The 25174-nt window shown below is 34.7% G+C and overlaps 1 protein-coding gene across 2 annotated transcripts in view; it reads left to right on the forward strand.

Moving 5' to 3' along the window:
* CDH12 (cadherin 12) overlaps positions 1-25174 on the forward strand; it is a 996051-nt gene that overhangs the window by 824022 nt on the left and 146855 nt on the right. The window lies entirely within an intron of this gene.

Consider the following 25174-nt stretch of genomic DNA (forward strand, 5'->3'; position numbering starts at 1 on the left):
AACACCTGCTTTTTTCTCTCTGTTGTTTGCTTGAAATATCTTTCTCCAACCCTTGACTTTAAATCTGTGCATGTCTTTGGATTTGAGGTGAGTCTCTTGTAAGCAGCATATAGATGGGTCTTGATTTTTTATCCATTCTGTTACTCTGGGTCTTTTGATTGGTGCATTCAGTCCATTTACATTTAGGGTGATTATTGAAAGATATGTACTTATTTCCATTGCAGGCTTTAGATTTGTGGTTACCAAAGGTTCAGTGTTAGCTTGTTTACTACCTTACTGTCTGACCTCACTCACTTATTGAGCTGTTATAAACACAGTGTGATGATTATTTCTTTCCCTTCTTTTTCCTCCTCCTCCCTTCTTCATATGTTGGGTGTTTTGTTCTGTGCTCTTTTTAGGAGTGCTCCCATCTAGAGCAGTCCCTGTCACATGCCCTGTAGAGGTGGTTTTTGGGAGGCAAATTCCCTCAATTTTTGCTTGTCTGGAAATTGTTTAATCCCTCCTTCATATTTAAATGATAATCGTGGTGGATACAGTATACTTGGTTCAAGGCCCTTCTGTTCCATTGCATTAAGTATATCATGCCATCCTCTTCTGGCCTGTAGGGTTTCTGTTGAGAAGTCTGATGATAGCCTGATGGGTTTTCCTTTGTATGTGACCTTTTTATTCTCTCTGGCTGCCTTTAGTACTCTGTCCCTGTCCTTGATCTTTGCCATTTGAATTATTAAGTGTCTTGGTGTTCACCTGTTTTGATCCCTTCTCTTGGGAGTTCTGTGTGCCTCCGTAGTCTGAGCAACTATTTCCTCCCCAAGTTTGGGGAAGTTCTCAGCAATTATTTCTTCAAAGACACTTTCTATCCCTTTTTCTCTCTCTTCTTCCTCTAGTTCCCCTATAATGTGGATGTTGTTCCTTTTGTATTGGTCACACAGTTCTCTTAGTATTGTTTCATTCCTGGAGATCCTTTTATCTCTCTCTCTGCATCAGCTTCTATGCGTTCCTGTTCTCTGGTTTCTATTCCATCAATGGCCTCTTGCATCTTATCCATTCTGCTTATAAATCCTTCCAGAGTTTGTTTCACTTCTGTAACCTCTCTCTGGACTTCTGTGATCTCCCTCCAGACGTCTGTAATCTCCCTCCAGACTTCATCCCTTAGCTCTTGCATATTTCTCTGCAGCTCTGTCAGCATGTTCATGATTTTTATTTTGAATTCTTTCTCAGGGAGACTGGTTATGTGTGCCTCTGCAGATCCTTTCTCAGGTGTAACTACCTTGGACTGGACCAGATTTTTTTGCCTTTTCATGGTGATAGCAGTGGCTGTAGGCAGGTTGCAGGTGTGTCAGCTGGGAGAAGAAAGTTCTTTCCTGCTTGCTGGAAGCCTTGCCCTTCTCCACTGCCTGTGATGGCTACCTGCACTCCTGGAGCAACCACCGGGTTAATCTCCTAAACTGCTGTGGGCGGGGTGTCCGTCAGAGCAGTGCGGAGCCTTGCGCAGAGTGGCAGGCATGCCAGTTGCGCTCCTCCGTGCTAGTGGCTACCCTGCCGTGCAGCTGTGTGACAGCAGCGGCCTTTGGGTCTGGCCCAGGTGGCTGTGTGTTGGGCTGGGTTTCCGGTCTGCTCCTGGGAGCATGCCTGCTACCTCTGGCTCTGCTGCTGGTGTGCACGGGCCTTTTCTGCGCTGGCTTCTACTGGGCTCTGGCTTCACTGCTGCTGGTGCGCACGAGCCATGCCCGGTCTGTTCAGTTGCGCCACTGTGGGTAGTCCTGTGACGCACAAATCATCTCTTGGTTCCTTCTAGCGCTTCCGCCCCTGGCGTGCACTCCCACTCTCCTACTACTGGGCCCATGTGTTGGGGTTCGTGCCAGTTGGAGGTATGAGTGGCAGGCTGTCTAGTCCTGTGAGGGGCTTCAGAGCTTCCCTGCCTCCATTTAGGGCACCTAAATTTCCCTGGTATTCCCAGCTTCCGGGACAACTTTGTCTAGCTATGGGGTCCCTGTCTCTTTAAGACTTGCAGAAAGCACTCACTTTTCTTTTGTCTCAGGTGCACTGGTTTTGGGAATCTGCCCACAGGTTTTGCTTTCTGTTTCTCTAATATCCAGCACCCTGTGCACCTTGTTTTTGAGTTCCGGGTGTAGATTTCTAGATCTGGTTGTTTAGCAGTTCTGGGATTTCACTCCCTCCCCATTCTGACTCCTTTCTTCCCGCTGGGTTTTGGGGTGGGAGAGTGTTCAGGTCCTGCCTGGCCGCGGCTTGTATCTTACCCCCTTCGTGTGATGTTGAGTTCTCGCAGATGTAGATGTATCCTGGCTGTTGTACTGCATCCACTGGTGTCTCTTTTAGGAATAGTTGTATTTATTGTATTTTCATAAATATATATGTTTTGGGGAGGAGATTTCCTCTGAACTACTCACGCTGCCATCTTCCCATGATCCCGACAAGAGTATTTTACATGTGGAAAAGTTTAGTAATACACTCACATTTATTTCAACTAAATATGAATTGTAAAGATATTACTTTTTGCTCAAAAATATATAAAAATAACATTAATGCATTTTAAGTAAAAGAAGGCTCACATTTCTCCAGGTGATGTCCAAAGTCTTAAAATGTTTGGACTGTTTTTAGAATCAGAAACTTCTTTCAATAAATCATAGCTATTTATAAATGCTTCTGTATTTTCATTTCAAATGAGTATACAATAAAATCATTCTTTTTCTCAGATATTTTTAATCATTAGAAAGACAGGAAAATATGTGGGTTCATTAGGTCAAATCTGGCAAAGTATACCCAAAGTAAAAAATTTTTAAATACTTAGAATAAGAAATTGAGTAAGTATTCAGGTTTTCAGAGTTAAAGGAACAAATGCATATTTTAGTCTCTTTTTCCTTCTTCTTAAATCTGATTAAGCTTGTGTAATGACTTCTGCATTTTTTAAACAACCCCCTTCTTGCATACTCTAGTAATTGGGATGCCTTATTTGTGATTTTACCTTAAATAATCCCTATTAACTGAAGCTAATTTTCTTCCATGATGAATGCAAAATGCTTTATTTTTAATAAAGAAAAATCAGAAGGAAATAAACTTAAGCATTGTATTGAATGAAAGAAATTGGAAAAAATGTTAAATTTAATTGTGACCCTGTTACATATGAAAGTTTCATTAAAAACATATTTTCTCAAGTTTCTTTTAAGCCCTAATCAAATATTTGTATTTATTAGCTTATTGCCACTTTAAAATTATGATTATCTTATATGCTTGAGGAGATTCAATCATTTATACATTTATAATATATAAAACTCAAAGTGCAGTTAAATTGTCCTACACTTCGTGCATTATATATTCAGTCTTTTTTCTATGACTTTAAATTTTTACAGATATATCAACTATGTATATCATTGTTCATTTTAGTATGACTTTTATTAAGGTATACACATTATTTACACAATGCTTTTTTGTTTCTTTGTCAGAACATAAATATGCAGCTAACTCACTCTTTTAGAGGGCTGCATATTTTTCTGTAACACTGAAATACTATAATTTACTTATTCATGTCCTTGTTAAGGGATAATTAAGTTGTTTACAGGTATCATTATTATAAATAGTGTTTCCATGTACAGCTTTCAACATATATCTTTGTACAGATATATATGTAAATATATCGGTACACACCTGGAAGTCTAATAGTGAGATTAGAATGTATATACATTTTCAATTGGATAGATATTTCAAAATAGCCCTGAATTTTTCTAAGAATTTTTACTTGTATAATTGCTCTTCTTACAAACCTGCTGGAAGAAGAGAAAAAAATAGAAGAAAGAAAAGAAAAATTCTGTTTCCTGAAACCTTGAAAAGAAACTCATGAAAAGCAGAAATAGGGACAGTGGGAAAAGTATCATAAGGAGAAGAGTGTGGTTAGCAATAATTAAAGTTATCGGCTTGTCAAATTTTGAACCAATATTTTCCTGCATACAATGTTTATCATTTTCTAGAGTAGAATCCCCTTTCACGTTATATAAGGCCTTCATGACCAAATCCTTAAGACCTCTCCTACTCTTATCATATTGCCCTGTTATATACCTATATCATCACACAAGTCTCAGAACTTCCATGAGCTTTGGAGCATCTGTAGCACCACCTTGCTGATATCACTCTCTCCTAGGCTGTTTTAATCCTGCATGGCTGTTTTTAATTTCCCTTGCTAAAATGATTCATTCCATCCATATGTCAATTACCACAGTTTCTTAAGTTCTTTATTGAAGGGTATCCTGTTTGCTAAAATTTTCCTGACATCAACATAAAGCAGATTTTGCATATTTTACTTTCTCATATCTGATCCCTCTACAATTAGCATACCTCTATTACAGGGCTTATTAGACTTTGTAGATATTTCAAATGATTGTATCCTTTATGCTTCTTAAGATACTTAAGCTTTATACTTTATTCATCTTTGTATGCCAATCACATAGCACATTGGCTGAGATAAGGTGTATGTTTAAAATATGTCTATTGAAGAAATAAGGAAATTAATAAAAAATAGATGAATGGATGAATGAATGAAAGGACCTAGGAAGTGGAAGACAGACTTACAACTTTTTAAACAGTTTACCTCAACTCATTCAGAAATTTGAGAAGGAAATTCAAGGGGGAAATGTTACATTTTCACTTACCAGAAATGCATTGAGTTAGAATAATTTTTCCCTGCTCTACCCTTTCAGCTTTGCAAAGCTTTAATATTGGCTATTGTCTGCATAACCATGGTAGAACTGAATAAGAATTTTTAGTAACACATTCTATTTTTCATATAGAAGATTCCAGGAAATGAAAATAAATATATAAAATCATTCCATGATCCCATCCCTGAGAAAACACTGTAATTTTTCAAACTTAACTCAATATATGGTAAACCATCCAAACATAATTCCAAGAGGTAGAAGAAGAGGAGGAAAAGAAGGCAAAGAAGAAGGAGAGGAAGAAGTGAACAAAGGGGCGGATAATGGGGAGGAAAAGGAGTAACAGACATCTTCTTTTCCACTCACTAGCCCCTTCTCCCCACCAGAAACCACACATACGTTTGCATATTACAAATCGTACTCATATTGTGCATCCTTGCATGCATATATATGTGTATGCATGCGTTTATTCTTTCCTTAGTTTTAATGAAAGTTTATTTTATACCTTCATGTCTGCATTAATAGTGTATCCTGGAAAGCTTTCCACATGAGCACATAATTTTTCTTTCAAATTTGAGTAGTCCACTGTATGGCTACACCATGATTTAGTTAAATAGTCCTCTGTGGGTGGACGTTTTATTCCCATTTTTCTTTTCTGCTCTTATATACAATAAGTTAGGTTTTTAAATTCAGTTTCAATTTCTAATAAAATACTTTTACACTGACTTGGGACTTTTTAGTCTAAAAATAATTGTCTTATGTATTATCTTGTTTCATCTTCACATTAACTGCTTGTTATAAATAGAATATGTATGATGTGGCACAAAAAAGATATTTGATAAAGGTTTTTAAACAAATTAATGAATAGCTGAATGGTTACATGCCCTTTCCAAAGGAGTTAATTGAGACTCCGCAAATTTTAACAATTGTCCTCATGTTCAAAGAAGATTTTAAGTAGTAAAGACAGGAGTAGGATTCATGTCTTTAGACCCTGTTTGTGGGCCATTCTTGCTTTTCTAACTGAGAATTTATGAATTTAACCATGTAGGTTAGATGTATCTCCATTACCTGCTCAAAGGAACTGATATTGCATAATATCTAACAAAATCATTTTCATATTGATTTCATATTGAGCAACCTAATGTATTGACTCTAAATATAGAATGCTCTCTAAAAAGCACTGTGGTTAAATTAGAAGCCATTTATTCTCAGGCAACCACTTTATTTCTAGTACAGTAATAACCTGAATTAAGGTAATACTGTGTTGGGATAATTTGAACAAATCACTAAGATTTTGTTACAAAAATCTTCCCCCCAAAAGAACTCTGAAATGTAGAGATCATTTTTATGCCTTGTGCCTCCTTGCAATGATTGAATAATCTTCATGAGATGGGACTATCCTTGTATTATGATTAAAATGTTTCTGACAAAATGTAATCCTCTGTGACTAATTTGATAGATTTATTCTTATCAAATGTATCAATTGAAATGAATATTGTTTTGGTGAAATGTGTGTGTGTGTGTGTGTGTGTGTGTGTGTGTGAATGTGTGTGTGTTACTCCCATATGGACTTGTAAGTTTGTAAAAACTAAACTTGAGAAAGTTGAAGTGATATAATGTTTTTGAAAGAAAAATGCCCCATGACACAATTTGCTGTTTTCAAGCAATCCTTTGTCAAATAAATATTATGGCTGTGCCTAGAATCCATAGATAGTGAAAAGATTTAGTGACTGCTTCGTGCTTTCTGTTAGTTTTATCTTCTATCTGATTACAAAAGTTTCACACGGCAGTGTATTGCCATGGTGAAGTTCAATGGATAAACATGTAATGAATTCTCCCTGCCTTTTGCTGCTCCTCCTCCACCTCCTTTTGACAACAATTGTCATATATGAAGTTCTTTGCCTACACATCTGTGCTCGGACCCATTCCCATCTCCTATTCTAATATCAGTATTTCCCACCATTTAATTTATTTGTCTAGAGCAACCTCCATTTCTCAGTTGAAGATTTCTTCCTTCTACCTGCTCTAATCTGTTGCTTGTTTTGTTAATACAATCTTGAGTCAACTGGGGATCCCCAGGAGTATTGTATGTCGTAGAACATATAGTTCATTTTCTAGCCAAAGTTGTTTTTAAACCCCTCCACCTGCTTTGTAATGATTCTTGCTATGCCCCAATTAATCTTAACTTAATTATTTAGAACTACTGTTATAAGCTTGAATTACTTTATGTGCATTTGGAATACTAAAAGCATATCACTAATACCCTGCCCTGTTCCTTGTTAGAATGCCGTCTTTGAGGCCCAATGGAGTTTTCTGTTTAGTAATACATAAGGCTCATTAGGTTATTCAGCTTATTGGTCTCACATTTAATTCTGATGTATAAAAAATAGCAATAATTGATGTTCAAAGTAATAAAATTTAGTAATAGCACAACTAAGAAGGCATTCAATTAAATAGGCATAAACTGGGGCTACACACCATGGTGCTTTATCTACTTGAATTTTAAATTGTCTTGGTGATCATGATCTAAATACTAAACTCTTACATGTGTCAAGAAAATATTTTCCACTTGTTTATATTTTAGTTGTTCTATCAGATGGATATTGATACTGCTCTGCTAATGTTGAATATACACTCTTATTTTTTCTTCTTAGAATTGACAAAACTCTGAAAATATGCTAGATATAATGACAAAGAAATAAATAATATTTTTGTATGAGTACATAACCCCATATAAGTCTTCTGGGGTTTGAAAAGAAAGAGCAAAAATAATGAAATGATGGCAGAGAATGTTCATGTTTGGTGAGAACTTGTGCATGACATTGTCCAATATTGCAATATTTAATAGTCTTTGCCTTTATTATTTCTTTGAAAAAACATACTATTATATTTTGATAGGTGATGAGGTTGTGAAAACAAATGACTAGAAATCATGTTCTGGCAGTTTCAAACTTTATTATGTCAGAGTTTCTTTCATATAAAAGTTAGATTTTTTAATCCAAGAAATGTAATGATTGATTATTTCACCACACTTTGATTTTAATTGTAATATTGTACATTATCTAAATGTAAGACAATATCTTACATTTCTATACTTATCTACATACCCAAAGATGTTCCTTTATTCAGAGATGAGATTATTATTTCATTTTTGTGAAGGAGAAAAAAGAGGCAGTGAAACATTGAAAGGTCTTGCTAATTAATTTAATTATTAGAGAAATTGATATTATAGTTTTCTAGTCTAGAAGTCTCCAGACTTTATTTTCCTTATTCCTCAGCATGAGTTCCTATTCACTAGGTAGTTTGGCTGATGAAAATTATATTTGACAAGAATATAAGATATTCTTAGTTACTAATGCTTCACATAAAAATTACTCTTATTCTGATTAAAAACAAAACAATGTATTTTTCTGTTTATAGAAAAATACATTGTTTTGTGTCATAGATATATGGTGTACCAGTTTGTAAACTCCACATTGGTGTTAGATAATAACATCAACACAACTGGTAAAAATATAGTGATTCCAACATTGAAGAGTTTTAAAAAATAATTCTTTCATCAATCCTAAGGTGCACATTTCAAGCTTTGATCATGTATGCTAACACAGATTTATTTTGATTTTGAAAAATTTCTGACACCTTCAAATGTAAATCAGTCTGACTGATAAATGAAGTCTTTACTAATTAGGTTAAACAGGAAAGAAAACAAACAAACAAGCATTTTATTTGTCCTGAAGTCTATTCTTGGTAGACAAACCAAGAAAAAGTTAGTGGATAGAAATCTAATTATAATTGGCCAACTTATTTGGTAGCCTAAAGAGCAGTTTGTTTGAAATCAGTGCATTATTGTATTTTAAAAAATTGGGTTTAATATTGGAAAACAACTTAAACAGCAATATCAGAGTGAGCTTCTCTAAGAATCTAATATATATATAGCTTTTCAAAATTTTATTTTATTCGCTAACCCACAGGTGGATTTTTTTCAGGCAGATTTATTATGCACTGAAGAAACAAGTGGTGTTTGTTTCTTTCAGGAATAACATTGTTCAAGTGCAGTGATTAGTGAATATTTCTTTTGTTCATTGATCCACTAGTTCACACAAACTTAACTCCTAGCCCTATGGGATATGAACTGCTGCTGATAAGTTTATTCTCAAATTACTTCTTTAAAAGTCTATTCTAGGTAGTTTCTAATTAGATACCCCCAGATGGAATGAATCAGGCAGCTGTAATCCCAGCTGGGAATGTGAGGGAAATGCTTATCTTTTTTTCCCCCATTTCTTTGCTTTTTTTCTCTCTTACGACTTTCAGTATTCTCACAATTTTCACAGGCTTTTGAATACTGTAAATCACTGGATCTTATGCTCTGGAATACTAATAAGATATACTGTTCTAACAGAAAAGATGCAGAGTCTGTGCATATAGTGAACTTCAGTATGATCCACCTGAAAGATATTTAATAAAAAATATGCCCATTTATTAAAAGTGATACCAAGAACACTTTACACACTTAAAGTTCATGGTCTTTTGGAGCATACTAATTTTTCTTAGCTCTCCATTATCTTCCATAAAAGAGATTTTTAAAATCCATTTTAGACCATTGGCTGTGGGATACAAGTCAATAATCTACTAGTTTGGGTCTATCTTAATTAATATATAGTTCATTTGAGATATTTTTTCATTATAAAAGTAAACTTATTAACTATTAAGACCACAATTATCAGAAACAGCCCATGTTCTTCTTACTGTACAATGCTGTTAATCTACATCCTTATTTGGTTAATTCTCATAGTTGTATGTTGTATCTTTACTATATTAAATTCTTACTATACAGGTGAAGAATCTGAGGCCAGGAGAAGTTATGTAATCTTCCAGGAGCAGACAACAAGGAAGCGGTAGAGTTGGGAGTTCTTATCTAATAAGAGTGATCAACATTTAGTGTACTAAATTCTCAATGAATAGATCATATGCAGGACAGCCTAATAATGTATCTCTCAAACTTGGATATTTTGATTGAGGACAAATGACAGCTAGATGGAATGATGGGAAATGGGTGTAAACCAGGATAATCCCTGTAAACCAGGCTATAGGATCCCTGAGCTTCCATCATATATACAAACTTCTGGCTAAATGTAATCACTAAATATTTTAAACTTGGGAAAAAGAGACTTTAAAAACATTCCTCAGCAAACGTTGCTAGCAAGGAGTAGTGCCACCAATCTGACATCAGAGTCAAACATTCGTTGAATTATCCCCCCTACTTGCAATTATTAATTAATCTCTTGAAGTTCTCATGTTTTGCTGCAAACACAAGTACTCAGTGTCCTTACAACTCATAAGACCAGTTCTTTCCCACCCTCTACTCATTAAGTCAGAGATTTGAGGTATATTTCCATTAAATCACCAACAGTGCCTCTATTTTCTATATCACCAGCTAACTGGTAGAATTTCTGGTACTATTAACTAACACTAAAAATCAGTAAATTGATTTGGATTGTCCTTAAGGAAAATGGTATTCAAAATGAATGATTCAGAGTAGAGTTTCAAGACAGCATCTTGGACTGTGGGATTTTCCAGTCCACATGAAGGCAGTATCATCAGTCATATTGGGTCATTAGGACAGAGCCAGATAACATATCATAATGACCTGAATTGTCCCATTTTCTTGTCTTTCAAATATATTTCATTACTTTGAAAATTAAGCATTTATTAGTTCTGATTAAAAGAGTAAGGCATGCTTGTGTCAGAATAGTCTCTAGCTTTCACCATTCTAAATCCTTCATTGCTCCTGAGAAGCCCAGAGAAAGAACCATAGAGAAAAGGAGAGAATGAATGGAAGTAGGCATCAGTTAAGGACAAGATGAGAGGGAAAAAATGAAAAAAGAAGAAAAGGATGTAATGTCTTGGAATCATTAGTGAATTCTAATTCATCTCTCTCTCTCACTCCACTCTTCACTCTCAAGTTTTCATTAACATTTGATTTGCTTCCTGCCTAGTTGGAGAATATGATGTATACCATGAAAAGTTACTTAACACCACCTATTATTTCCTTCGCAATCACCGTTTTTGTACATAATTACTTTGTAAATACATTCTGGAATGGAAAATGTTTTATCTCCATGTATCTGAAAAGTCTTTTATAGCTAGAAGATAAAAAATATGGAGTCAGTTTTTACAAGTTAAATCTACATTTGTCTTTCTAACAGAGGGAACCTTTTCTCATTACATGTCTGTGGCGATGGCCACTTGATTTCATATTTTAATAGTTAGTGACTGGGAAATGGACGTGCAAAAACCTTCCTACAGCTCATTTTTGAATGTCCATACGGCTTCATGCTTCCCCTTTATTCTCTAGGAGTGCTCTCGTTACCCCCCTGCTCTTTATTTGATCTGTCCATCCTGGTATGTCCAGGGAAACAGAATTCTGACTTGTCTAGCATAATCCATATTATTCTTTACAGATAAGCAAAAAATGAAGGAGGAAAATCAAGAATGATGAAAAAACCAAGAAAATGTATTTGAGAGAAAGTACATAAAAATTTTGAAGGAATAATTTATACAACAAATGTTACAAGCCACCCAGAAATCCAAGACGGAATGTGAATTTTGTTATTTCTGAGTTATTCAAAAGATTGGTAAACTTACATTAAAAAAAAAAAAATACCCAGTGGCATTAATCAGTTTATCAGCAAGGAAGTGGAAGTTGTCAAAAGTAAATGTGCGAAGCTCAATTAAGAATTAGTGGACATGATTTGAAAAGGCTTTCAATAAAATTAACAAAAATTAATTTTTTATAAAATTAACAATATATTTAAAAAAGGGGGTCCCTTTTTTGGTCAGTAAATGGTCAGTAAACTCTAATTCCATAGAGCGCCACATAGTCTCTCTCTCTTGTCTCCATTTCCAATTCTTCTCCACTTCTTGACATCCATCCAGAGGACTCTTTGGAGCACACAACCTATCAGAACAAAATCCCATATTTCTTCAATCTCTTCTCTCTTATTTTCTTCATCTTGCTCTAACCAACCCTGGAGTTTTCCCTGAGAATGTTTCTTTTCCAAAAATTCCTGCCAAATGATGGCTTATTTTCTACTACAGCCTTTGTGCTGGGAACTCTGGAGGTGAGAATGAGTGTTTCCTTCTCTTGTCATTTCTGGATCATTGTTGTTCTTCCTAAACCCTCTCAAAATGCTTGAACATTTGCCTAAAAGCTCACTGTGAGTGTCTCTGCAGTAATACTATGAGACGTGTGTTCCCAGCCCAGGGTGAATAAACCTGTGAAGCCAAAATCAGTCAAGGGGAAAAAATAAAGCTGGAGAAACCCGTTTATTGCTTAGAAGAAAACTGGCTCTGTTTGTCCCTTTCCTGCAGTTCCTCCTGCTCCCTTGTTTCTCTCCCTTCGGGCAGTGCTTGCCACTCTCCCCTTGTAAACAGCTGTTGATATGGTGGTGATGACTAAGAAGGGAGCAGCTTCTCTCCACCCCTTGTAAACATCTGTTTTTATGGAGATGGACTAAGGCCAGGTGAGAGATTCTGGAAATATGCAATTTACCCACATACTCCATCACAATTCTTAGTGATTTCAATATTCATAAGGATAATAGATGATTATTCTGAATCTCTAGCCTCATGTTCTCATTTCCTTGAAGTCTATGATTTTGTCACTTACCTGCTTTACTCACTCTGTGTCATAACTATGTCATAATCTAGGCAAGTGTTATCATCATCACTAATATTTCCAGTAACTGTAGTCTCCATAACCTCAATTTACATCATCTCAGTCCCTGATCACGATCTTTCCTGCTCTTTCTCTCCAATAACCCAATAAGAATAACTTCACACCCCACTGGAAACTATTATTCATTTATTTTAATATCTTTTTGCAGTTAATCTCTCCCATCTTCGCTTTACATATTTTCTTAACCATCTTAAATTTTGTGGTTGATTGTTATTATCACTGTCTTGCATACAACTTTAAGTTCTTTGCCCCAACCCTTGTTAAATCCACCTCTGTGCTTGCTCCATATCTATAATAATGGCAGTGTAATGTACCTGGAGGAAATACACAGCCATGCTGACTTGTTGGCCATGACCACAAACTGCCAGTGGGACCACATGCTGCAAGGCTGTCCACCAGCTTATCCATTCAGCCTGCTACTAGTCTGGAAAAGCTTCTTCATATGTTACACTGTTCTTCACACCTCCAATAGCTTCCCCATAAGCTCTCTTAACAGATGCCCTCTTTCCTTTTTTCTATTGAGAAAATAAAAGCAATCAGAAGGAAACATTCTCCCATCGCTTCTACCACTGTCCTCACATCTGTGCATGTCCACCTTACCTTCACCCCTGCCGTCACAGTAAAGGCCAGCATCGCCATTCACACACTCATGTCCATTTGCTTTGGCTCATTCAAGGACATCATTCAAGCAAGGTTACTCTTCTCCTCCCCTCTCCATGAAACCAGGGGTATCAAATCCTGCTCTGGAGCATCAGGGGGCTTACTTAGTTATTGGGGTTAATAAATTATTATTTCATTAGTTTTGTAGTCAAGACTTCATTCAACTTACTTCTCAACCCATAAGGCTAACACATTCAAAGATACTAGCCAAGTTAGTGGTTGGAATGGCATTGCCCAAAAGATATTAATGCTTTAGGAAAATCATGAGGGGCTGGGGAAAATTGTTGTTCTTTGGAAACTGAACTAAGATACTCATTGGCTCTACTCAACAAGCCAAGGTTCCTTCTGAATGTGTCCACCAAGGGCTAAGAGATGAGAAAGGTCACCTTGTCTGTGTAAAAACTCATCAGCAGAATTTAAGCCACATCAACTTTCATGTCATTGAACTGCCTAAAGCAACTGTCAAAGTAGGGCAGCTGAATCCCAGGACATTCAGACACCATCCCACTGCCAGTGGATAGTGTGTACAATTCAATTTGCATTTCTCAGTTATGGTCTGCAAGAAGTTCTGTAACTTCCTTAGTAAAAAGATGCACAATATATCAAAGCATCTGACACATGCTTTTCCTTTTCTCAAAAAAAGGTTACAGATCAATCTTAACTTTCAAGAGAGATGAAAGACTCTAACATCTAAAGAAAGATGACAAGATGCATATTTTCATAACAAAATGCAATTTAAAACCTCTTCAGATTCTCCCCTACAAGATGCCAGAAATCATGTCTTTTTTTTCACGAAAAGTTTATTATTGGAGTCATAACTCACATCCAAGAAAATGGATTAGGAATTCAGCAGGATATAACCGTCTACTTTCAAGTGTTGTGTGCATGTTTCCTGGCCTGCTTTTGCTATATTCATGGGGCACACTGGCATAGCCTTACTGTTATTAATTAAGCATTAAATATTGAGGAACACTCTCCAGAGATATAAAACATATACATATAAAAGATATTTAGCAGACTGAACTGATGCTTATAGTTCTTATGTCTAAGTTCAACTGAAAGAGTACAAAAATGTGCACAGAAAAGGCTAATCAAAGAACCAAATCAGTTACAATGAATTCAAGAAAGATTTCTTTTTACTGACAATGTCACTTTGCATGGTGACAGTAGTGCCTAGTAAACTGTAACGTACTACTTTCAGTTTTGACCATTTGTGGCACACTGTCAAAAAGAATTCCATGGTTTTTGACAGAAAATTACTCCTAGACAGAATTCAAGAGTCACACTCTTAGGCATTCACAGCAATATTACAGGAAAAAGTCATATCATACCTGGATGCTATTGTCAGCCATAATTAGAGGCTTATCTCATTTTCTATTATTTCACTTAAATAATGAAGCGTCTATTTAGTAAAATGCTTCAGAAATACAATGTTTTAGAAAAGACTTGAAAGGCAGTTTCCTTTAGAGCCACTGTTGCATATATTCATGAATTTTTTTTCAATTGTCTTTTTTTCACAAGAGAAAAAAGCTGTAAAATGGATTATGATTTGCAGGAAGATTCTGTATGTCTAAAGCAATGTAAATGTGGCCTTAGCAGCTTTCAGGATTTGTTCATCCTGTCTTGCTGCTGTAGTAATGCTAGAACCTGTTTTTTTCTATTTGTTTTCTCTTTTGTTTGTTTGTTGTTTGTATTTTGTTTTCAGTTTCCTCATGTAGAGAAAAAGATAACTGAATTCTTGATTAATTATGGTGTATTCTTCAGGAAAATATATATTTACATACATTATTTTATGTGGTAGTTCTAATTAATTATCTCAACCAGGAAAAACCATTAGTATACCGTGACACAGTGAAAATGAATTTCTAAATAATATAGTTACTTCTAGTAGCAGCTGAAAATTCTGAAAGCAGGTAACCTTAGTAAATGCTATGTGAAAAATGGCTACATTTGAATAATTGCATATAGTAAGTATTCAAAATGACATTTTTACATCAGCTTGAAACTTAAGTCTCTTAAGAGAAAGCTATTAAATCCTTGCACTGTCTAATGTTCCTATGCCTTAAAAGGAGCTTTCTGAAATAACGGCATGAGAGATAGAACATGGGAAAACAGTGGGATGAACCAAACAATGGAAGTTGTTTCTACTAGTTTAAGTTTTGAGACTTACTAGACATTAGAAAGGGTTGCAGATAGTAAATGAACACCTAGCAAAAGAACATATCATTCTCACCTTCATTTACTCTTACTCTTTCTCCTCCAGTTTGCAGGAGGAAAGTACCTTGTGCCTGGAACTTTCTGTTTTCCTACTTGAAAGTTTGAATAAGCAATAGCCTTGGTGGAGTTATTACAGATTGAGCATTGATTGTTTTTAATGGAAAAAATAGATTAGTACAGAGAGGAAGGAGACAGTAGGTTAATACCTCTCTGGCAATTCAAAGCTCTTAACTTTCTCCACTATGAATGCTGTGTATGTGTATATATCACAACTGCTGGTAGTGTATCCGCATATTCCAATAGTCCTAAGTCCTCTGTTCTGCAACAATTCTGATTTGCTCAGGTCAATGATGATTAAAAAAAGAAACAACTTATCTGAAACCCTACACAATGCTATGAGAAATGGCTTAATAGAAAGCAAGAAGCACTGTGCTGGCTGAAAAGTATACTCCCAATCTCTGTGACTTATAAGTTCTCCTTGAAGCAGCACCCTAAACTTATAGAAACATAATAATAATAGAATTATCAAGTGTTAAAAAGCAAAAGATCTCTAGGCATAGATATTCTAGTAGGACTTCTATGTATTCTCCATGGAATTACTAAAGAAACCAGAAACAATCTAGTTAATAGAATATATTTGGAGGACAAGAAATATAAAAGCTATCCTCAGGTATTTAAAGAGCTGGAAGGAAGACTATACTATTTTGCTTTAGGGAACAAAACAAGATGTACTAGGAGGACTAGAAGGAAGCTACTCTTCAGAGTAGAAAAAGAGCCAGAAAAGGTGGGGGTGGGTTTGTCGGTTGGGGCAAAATCTCATTCAGTGTAATTAGTAACTAACACTGAGAGGCTTCAGTAAAAGTGAATTTTATGTTGGTATAGCTATCTGTCTATATCTATCTATCATCTACCATCATCTATTGCTATCAAGCAACTTGTAAACTGTGTTTATGAAAAAGCTGGGGACTGCTTCTCAAAAATCATAAACAAAGGATTCTTGCATTGGGTAGAAATTTGAATTAGACTGCTAGGAATATCTCTTCCAATCCCAAACTCTCTAATTCACATATCATTACTTCACATATCCTACTTAACATAACTGTACTATAGGAAAAGGGAGAACTATGATTAAGGCAAGATATTGGAAAGATAACAAATTAGTAGACTTGGCTTGGTAGAGGGAAAAAATGCTGTAAGAGGATTTTGATAGGAAAACCTAAGTAAGATTTTCCATTTCTTGATGCTTTCTGGAAGCAGATACATAGATTTTCCAAAAGAATGACAGGCTTAGAGGGGAGTACAGGTAGTTTTTTGGCATCTGAAGAAGAAGGTTATAGCAACATTTACACTCTTTTTTTTCTGGCAAACCAGTATCTCTGTCCACCTCTGTAAGTCTGAATAAGACTTGTAGACAATGGTGTCCAATTTGAAGTATATTGCTTAGTAACATCTTCTCTTCTACCTTTAAAAGGTAGAAGTTTCTTGAGATAGATCATTGAAACTTATGTATTATTAAGAACTCTTGACTAAGTATTATTAGAAAACTTAGATATCAGCACATCCATCTGCATATTTGATAGTCTTTAGGGGAAGCAGATGTAGACTTGACGGCCCATAATTCAGCAGTTCTGGAAGAAAAATAAACTTAGCTTTTGAGAACAAGGCTCACCTTAAAGTATTCTAAATGAAATTTCTCATTTTTCTTGAAAGTAATCCTTTAGCACACTGATTCTTAGATGACTCTTATAGATCCTACACTGTGAAATTCTATCATTATCTTTTATGAAGTTTCTCTTCTGAATAAGTGATGAAATGTGCAAATAAGAACTTAAAAGGATTTTCAGTTTGCTGATAATATTTCCTTGGAGACTGTGAGCTTTTTCAGAACTTTGGGCAGATGATACTAAATACAATAAATAATCAATGGTTATTCAGGGAGCAGAGATTATAGAAAGTTTTCTCTCTTATTTGACCAAGATGTCAACTTCAGGCACCCCCAGAGTACAAGAAATAAGTATAACTAGTTTGGCATTTACACACTGCAGAAAAGATTCTTGTGTTTTCCCCTCCCTGTTAGAAAAACAACTTGTGACTTTCTTTGCCAATGAGTTAGGTTGTCTGAGGAAATGCAGATTAAGTGGGCATTTTAAATTTAGCAGATGACAAAGGAAAGAAAGCCAGCAATTTTACACAGGAAAGGTTTGAATAGTCCTCCTCATCTCTCCTTGATGGCCTCGAGATTTCTAAGATAATTTTATTCATTTGAAGTCAGCAGAGTGCACAAATAACAGAGCTTCAGTTCATATTGCACAAAAGGATATTGGTGGTGGCAGATTTTACCCCCATCATACCTAAAAGAGAAAAAGGACGTGGCATCTCTGGGGTCTGAGAGAACAGATAGGATTGCCTTTCTTTTTCATCTGCTGATTGGACTGACCCCAGTACACTTTGCGGCGACTCCCAGAGGCCACTTTGACTAATTCAAAAAAGAGTTTCATGGATGAGGTGGTAGTGGTTTCTAACCCTTGCTTCTGGCCTTATGCAGTTTTGGCTGGAAAGAACAGAGTCTCTTAGTAGCAAATAAAGAAAGACAGAGACAGAAATTGCTTTAAGATGAACTAAGTTAAATGAAAAAAAGAGACATCTACCTCCCTGTAGGACTAAAGTAAACAGATTAGCATTATGACCAGCATGAAATAGATGCAAGATCATCCTTGCTAAACTTATCCTGACCTTATGACATGTATATAGATAATGCAACCATAGAGACGTTTATCTCATTTATGATTTAAGGGTTAAAAAATATTTAGGATAGTAATACTCAAAGGTATTCTGTATTTCTAAAATGTGGACTATCATGTCTGGTGCCTTTTTAAATGTCTTTTCTTTATTCTTCTCTTTCCTAAGAATAAAGTTCTTACCAAATGCTGTTGATCAACTTTATGTCCCTCAAAGAAAGACACAGAAGAGAGATGACAACTTTAATGCTTTAGAGGAAAAGGTTTTTCTCTATGTAACTGCTTTGGAAAATGTGAGCAGCAGATGCAGAATGAGGAAAAATCTGTAATTGGCAAGCATCTGCTGCAGAGGAGGTTTTCCTTTGCTGAAGCAAATTTGACGATCTAAACATTTATGATCCTTTTTCTTTGCCTCACTGCTATTCCTGTTTTATCCAGTTACTTTCCTACATGTTTTGTGTTGTTGGAGGCTCAGAAAAATAAGATAAAATTACGGGAGGGAACACACCATAGAACTGCAAACGTGTGAGATGCCATCCAGAGATGCCTCATTGTTTCTCTGAGTGGCATCCTGTGCCAAGTCACAAAATAGCTACCTTGCCTTGGGGGATTATTAATAGGTAATCGCAAAGTTACTAATAGTAACACATGTTCTTCTACAACTTCAAGATCTTCCGATGGAACTGAGTTCTTTGATCTCAGAAACAAGCCATTCTTCTTTCCTTTTAGCTGAATATTAGTTGACACGCAATATTATATTAGTTTCAGGTGTACAGGATAGTGATTCAACAATTATACACAATACTGAAAGCTCACCATGAGAAGTGTAGGTACCATCTGTCATCGTACAAATTTATTACAGTATTATTAACTATATTTGCTATGTTGTACTTTTCATCTCCATGACTTATTTATTTCATAATTGTAAGTTTATAATTTTATCCCTTTCTATTTCACTAACCTGCTCCCCACTCATTTTTAGCCCAATCCTTATATTTATTGAATTGCATAAGATTATTACATGTCCACTCGTGTGCACATTTCCCCAGTGCAGGGACATTTGTCTGATTTTGTTTTATTCACGGATGTATCACAAGTGCCTAAAATAGTGCTTGGACATTGTTGGTCTCACTAAATATTTGGTAAGTGAATTGACATGTAAGTGAATGACTAAATGTCTTATATAATGTTCTGAATGTATTTGCGGTCAGTGTATGATATATGCTTCCATAATTGTGTGTTTTAAATTATATACGTATATATACACATACATAATATTACTAAAACAGAAATAAGAAAGTAAAATGAATAAAACTTGTTCAATATTTTCTCATTTACTTCTTAATAAATGGGTATGAGGATATCTGCCTTAATATCACCATTGGGAGCATCAATATAGTGGTAGTTACAGAAACTTTTCCTTCCTTAACTATTTGAAGGGAAATCATTCAGAAGTCCTAACATTAAAACTTGGGTCAACTCTGACAATGGCCATCTTTGTCTCTGCTTGATCTTCATCTAACAGGCTTATAATAAACCTTAAATAGTATGTGTAATAGTATCAAAAATTTTAATGCATCCAGATGACTCATCACAGGTAGTATTGACTTTTAGATTTAATAAATTACCAGTTTCTCTCTGAATAGTTCACCTATAGTTGCTTTTATGAAGAGAGTACTGACATCTAGTGGTCAGAATAAATACTGCAAATGTCTAAGGTTGAGGACACGTGGAAATTTGAGGGTCTTCAGTTGTATTAACCTGACAACTTCGCTAAGAGAAACTAAGAAGTGTTTGCATAAAAGAATGGGAAAAATAGGCAACTTATGAAATAACGGCACATCTTGAGAGCAGTTAAAGCATTATTAATATGTTTGGTTTTGTGTGCAATAAAAGACATTTTAAATAGTCAAATCTGTGGGGGAGAAAAAGCAACCAAAGATAGGCTTACAACTAAACCACCCACTTGAATCTTATGGTTTTAGTAAAGAATATTTCATAATCCAATAAAGCCTCAAAGTAAGTGTGATCAAACATGTCAGCATAAGCCATACCAAGAGAAAAATGAATGTGGGGAAATAGCTGAGCTGTGGAAAACATTACTATCTGGGAAATGAAGCCACTTAAAATAGAATCATTCATACATTTGAAAATAAAGCTTTAACTTAGTGACAATATTTTTCTTTTTGATTTGTTAAGTATCTTGGTTTATTTTTTTTCAGTAAAATAGAACCTTGTAACTGAAAAATTAATTTAATGCATTTGTTACCAATCAATCCATCTGTCTTTGTAGTGATTACATTGATTTAACTATTTTATTGGTCTTTAAAATTTTTAAAAAGCAAACAGTTAATGCTTGCATTACTAGTAGGCAAAGGTTAAAAATTCATTTTTTTTTAAATATCTAGCTTAGATGTGTTCTGTCAATGAGTTTGTAACACTGAAGTTTTAGGATCTATGATAGACCTATTGAAAATCAATGATAAAATTACCAGAACTGAATTTATAAAAAGTTTAGTTTGAGTAATTATGTAATTCCCATCTGATTTTATGATGAATAACAATATGATGGTATAATTTCTACCAAAAATGTTTGCAAATACTCTATTAAGAAAAATGGAATTTTAGATGTAAGGTTGCTTTAGAATAAAATAACCTTATTATGATATTTAGGTAGGAATTATATTCCTAAGAAATTAAAATCACTTTAATCCCATTGCACATTTAGATGCATTTAGAGAACTGGAATAAAATGAAGTTTTTCAGTGTGTGGTGATTAATAGTGAAATAACATTTACTAAAAAGTAATTTTATAAATGTATTTAAAGGAAAATGAAACATTTAAAGATCTCTTTTAAGTAACATTCTATATCAGCACATATATTTTCCTACTACATATGGAAATACATCTTAAAGATTTTAAAATAATATTTTCTATTAAAATGCAAATTCACGACTTTCACGCAGCTAAAATTAACAAGTGTTAAAGATTTTATTTATCTTTTGAAGAGGGAACCAATAAGATTACAACTGATAGAAGGGAGAAATCAATAAAGCATAAATTTTTATGCAGCAAAGTAATGTTATATAGATTTGAAAATCTGGTCTATTCATAGGACAATAACCAATTGCATTCTAGCAGCTATAGGTAATTTTCATTTCTATGGATAAGAAATTTTTGCATTACTGCTTAAATTAGCTTCGATTTCTACAGTTGAAAAGAGTCAACCCCCCTCAGATCAGATAACCCCTGACAGCTACAGAATTTCATTGAAAGGTCACTCAGTGTTCTATTTTGACAATTCCTAAGTCTAATTGTTTCCTCCTCATGTAGACTTAGTAGACTTATCACATACAAAATTAAAGATATTTTGTAGTGTTTACTTGGTGTTTAGCACTGAAAGTAATTTCAACTTACAAATATAAAAATAATCACCAGAAGGAACTCTAGGGAGCTCTAAGAATATAACAGTAACATCTTGAAATTGTCAAAGCTTAATTAAAACATTTTTACATAGTGTCCACTTCAGAGCTGCAGTAGTTTGCAAATAAAACTTTAGCCAAAGCATATGCTATTGCATATTTCCTTCTTTTAATAATGAAAAAAGAAAACAAACTTCTACTTATCTAATGTGAAAATCATTGCACTGATTCATGTTATAATAATAAAAACATTACTGTGATCAATGAGCATCTGCAACTGAATACATAATAAAATTAAAAATCAGAAATATTAATACAAGATATCTCTTCCTCATTAAATGCCAAATTTTGAAATATGATTGCCACTTTCTTTCTAAAACTAATCTCCAGACACGAATGAGAACATTAACAGCTCTTTCCTTTTTTCACTTCAGTTGAAAGAGTGGATTGACATTATGATGACATTACAAAGTTTTATTCATTATTTTTTGTTGTATTTGTTTTAGTCAATGAAAATTTAAAATAGATCTTTGGGAATGTAACATTAGATAAAGTATCACAGATTATGGGTTATACTTGGCATGTTTGTTGGTTGATTTTCCCCTCACTTTTGATTAATAGGTGTGCTGAGAAGATAATTTACATCTTGCGATGAAAATATGTATGTCCTATCAAACATTCCACTCAAATACAGCTGAGTCAGGATTTTGATCCTCCCAATTAGAAATAGTCTCACTCAAGCTACAACTCCTAAATGTCTCTCTTAAAAGACAGCACTTCTCATCTTGTTTTATAATTTCTCCATGGCTAATCTGCAAGCTCTTGGAGGGCAGCATGGCACTGTTGAAAGTCCGTGTGGGTGTGTAATAACACAAATCTGTATTTCAGCTTTGTCTTGGCTCTTACTAGCTTTAAAATCTTGAGCAAGTTACATAATCTTTCACAATCACAACTTCTTCATCTATAAAATGTGAGTAAATTATCTTTCTCCCAGTAGCTCATCAAAGAATTAGATGAACCACTATTATTATTTTGAAAGCACAATTTTCTTTCGTAAGCCCTTTAAGTGTTATACTTCAAGAAAAAATAAGCCTAAATTAAAGGCATAGGTTTATTTATTTTCTTTTTCTTTTCTTATTAAGGCATCATTGATATACACTCTTATGAAGGTTTCACATGAGCAACATTGTGGTTATTACATTCACCCATATTATCAAGTCTCCCCCACACCTCATCACAGTCACCGTCCATCAGTGTAGTAAGATGCCACAGAGTCACTACTTGTCTTCTCTGTGCTACACTGCCTTCCATGTGACCCCACCACACACCATATGTGCCAATCATAATGCCTCTCAATCCCCTTCTCCCTCTCTCCCCACCTACCCTCTCCCACCCCTCCCACTTGGTAACTGCTAGTTCCTTCTTGGAGGCTGTGAGTTTGCTGCTGTTTTGTTCCTTCAGTTTTGCATTGTTGTTATACTCCACAAATGAGGGAAATCATTTGGTACTTGTCTTTCTCTGGGCATAGGTCTATTTTTATATTTACCCATCCATTTGCTTTCATTTACCCTTCTTCTGATAAATAAATATATTAAAAATAATTTTGAGGTAAGTTCCGAAAGTGATAATAAAGGAATGCTAAGTACTATTTTATTACTATTAATGTCCAGTTTCTTTAAAGAAAATCTAATATTAATTATATCAATATTAAAACTTTCTAAAAATCATTATAGAATTATGTCTTTAAGAAAAAAATAACTTCAAGAAGAACAAATGAGTTGTAGATGTATAAATTACTTTTTACAGAAAATAACAACCTAAATATTAAACCTAAAAATTAAAAACCTAAATATAAAATTTAAAAATTTATCTTTCACTCCTTAGTCAGAAAAACTAAGTATCACTACTTTTAATAGTTGTGTCTTTCTAACCACACTGGAATAAGCCTTAAGATTCTTTACAAAAGTCTGAAATGATTTTCAAAGAAATCAGAAACCTAATATTAAGATCAGGTTTAGATATTGTGTCAAGGACACTCAAACTTCAGTATATTGTCATTATTGTACAATGACCATGGAAAGAACTGTGAATAAAGAAAAGATGAAAATATGAGAATATTAAAGTTTAGAGAACATTTAAAGTTGTATGAAAATGGAAACAAATGTACACATTAAACCATTACACTTATTAAAACTTCATCTTTTTTGTACTTAAACATTCATAAAATTTCTTTCCTCCTTGGTCTTTTAGGGAATGTCAGAAGAATGTCAAATATATGTGCCTCTTCTGGGAAAGAGAAATTCAACAAGTTCATATAGTATGTGAAACTAAACAAAACTCTGTTTGAGGGCCTCATTCACTATTTTTGCTTCAGTAACTTTAAAAATTTTATGCAGAATCACACCATCCTCTCAAAATCCTTCTTTTGTCAGGATAGTCTATTTTAAAAAATTAATTAAAATCTTTTAACATTAATTGCATCATTTATATATAAAATATTTCAACAGAAGGTTTTCAATAGAAGATGAATGATAGTTTCCATCCTTTGAAGCCATAATTTCTTAGTGTTTAACAAGTCAGATCCTTGCTTTGTCAGACAGGGACTAAAGTGTATGTCATACATAAAGTCCATTTTTCTTCCCAGCCCCAGCCTCCTGAGATAAGAAACACTATCAACTTCTTTATGAAAAGTCCACACTGAAGTGGGCTTCTGATATGAGAAAACTAAGATGCAATCACTAATACTTTTGCTTTTCTCTTTAATGGAGTATTTTTTGTAGATTTTCTAGATGCAAAGTACTATGACAGGATATCAGAGTCCATGTCTAATAAAGTCAAAAAGTGTGAGACTGAGAAAATTTAGAGGGAATAATTGGTGATATAATTTGGGAGCAGGCAATATTTTATAGGAACACAAACAGAAGCCAATTGTATCAATCAGGATTCTCCACAGAAATGTACCAACTATACCAAATGTAGGATATATGTATCCTACATTTCATGTAGTTCATATATTTATATCTATCCATCTATCATCAATCACCTGTATGAAGAAATTTATTTTAAGGAACTGACTTATACAACTGCAGAGATTGACCAAAGTCTGAAATCTATAGGGTCAGTCAGCAGGCTGGAAACTCAAGCAGGACTTGATGTGGCAAATTTAAGGCGGAATTTCTTTCCAGGAACCTCAATTTTTGTCTTAAGGCCTTCAACTGATTGGTTAAGGCCCACTCACATTATCAAGAGAAATCTCCTTTAAGCTAGCTAAGTTCAGACATAAAATTGACCACCACACCCACTAATTCCACACTGGGAGGGTGGGTGGGGAGTAGGTATTTGTTTAAAGAGTAAGAAATATTTGAACTGTATGATGAGCGCAAACAAGGACTGAAAAAATGCAGAGAATGTGTACAGTAAGGTGGAGCAGATTGTGCTGTGTTAGGCACAGGCAGGCCAGCGTGGAGAGGACGCTAGAAGGGCAGAGGAGTCCAGCCTGGGAAGCACCTGAAAAATCACAGTTGTCCTGAAGGCAAGCTGAAGCCCTGAGATGTGTTCAGCAAAAAGTAAAATAATTAGATATGACTTTTGGAAAGGTGATTCTGATCTTATTATTTCATAGCATAGAGTGAACAGAAGACTAGGAATTAGTAAGGATTGGGGTCAAACATTACTTTTACATTCTGAGTGAGAGACTGTGACAACATAACAATAGTAATAGCAGTATGGAGAGA

This window comes from Manis pentadactyla, chromosome 2 (genome assembly GCF_030020395.1).
Source record: "Manis pentadactyla isolate mManPen7 chromosome 2, mManPen7.hap1, whole genome shotgun sequence".
Lineage (NCBI taxonomy): Eukaryota > Metazoa > Chordata > Mammalia > Pholidota > Manidae > Manis > Manis pentadactyla.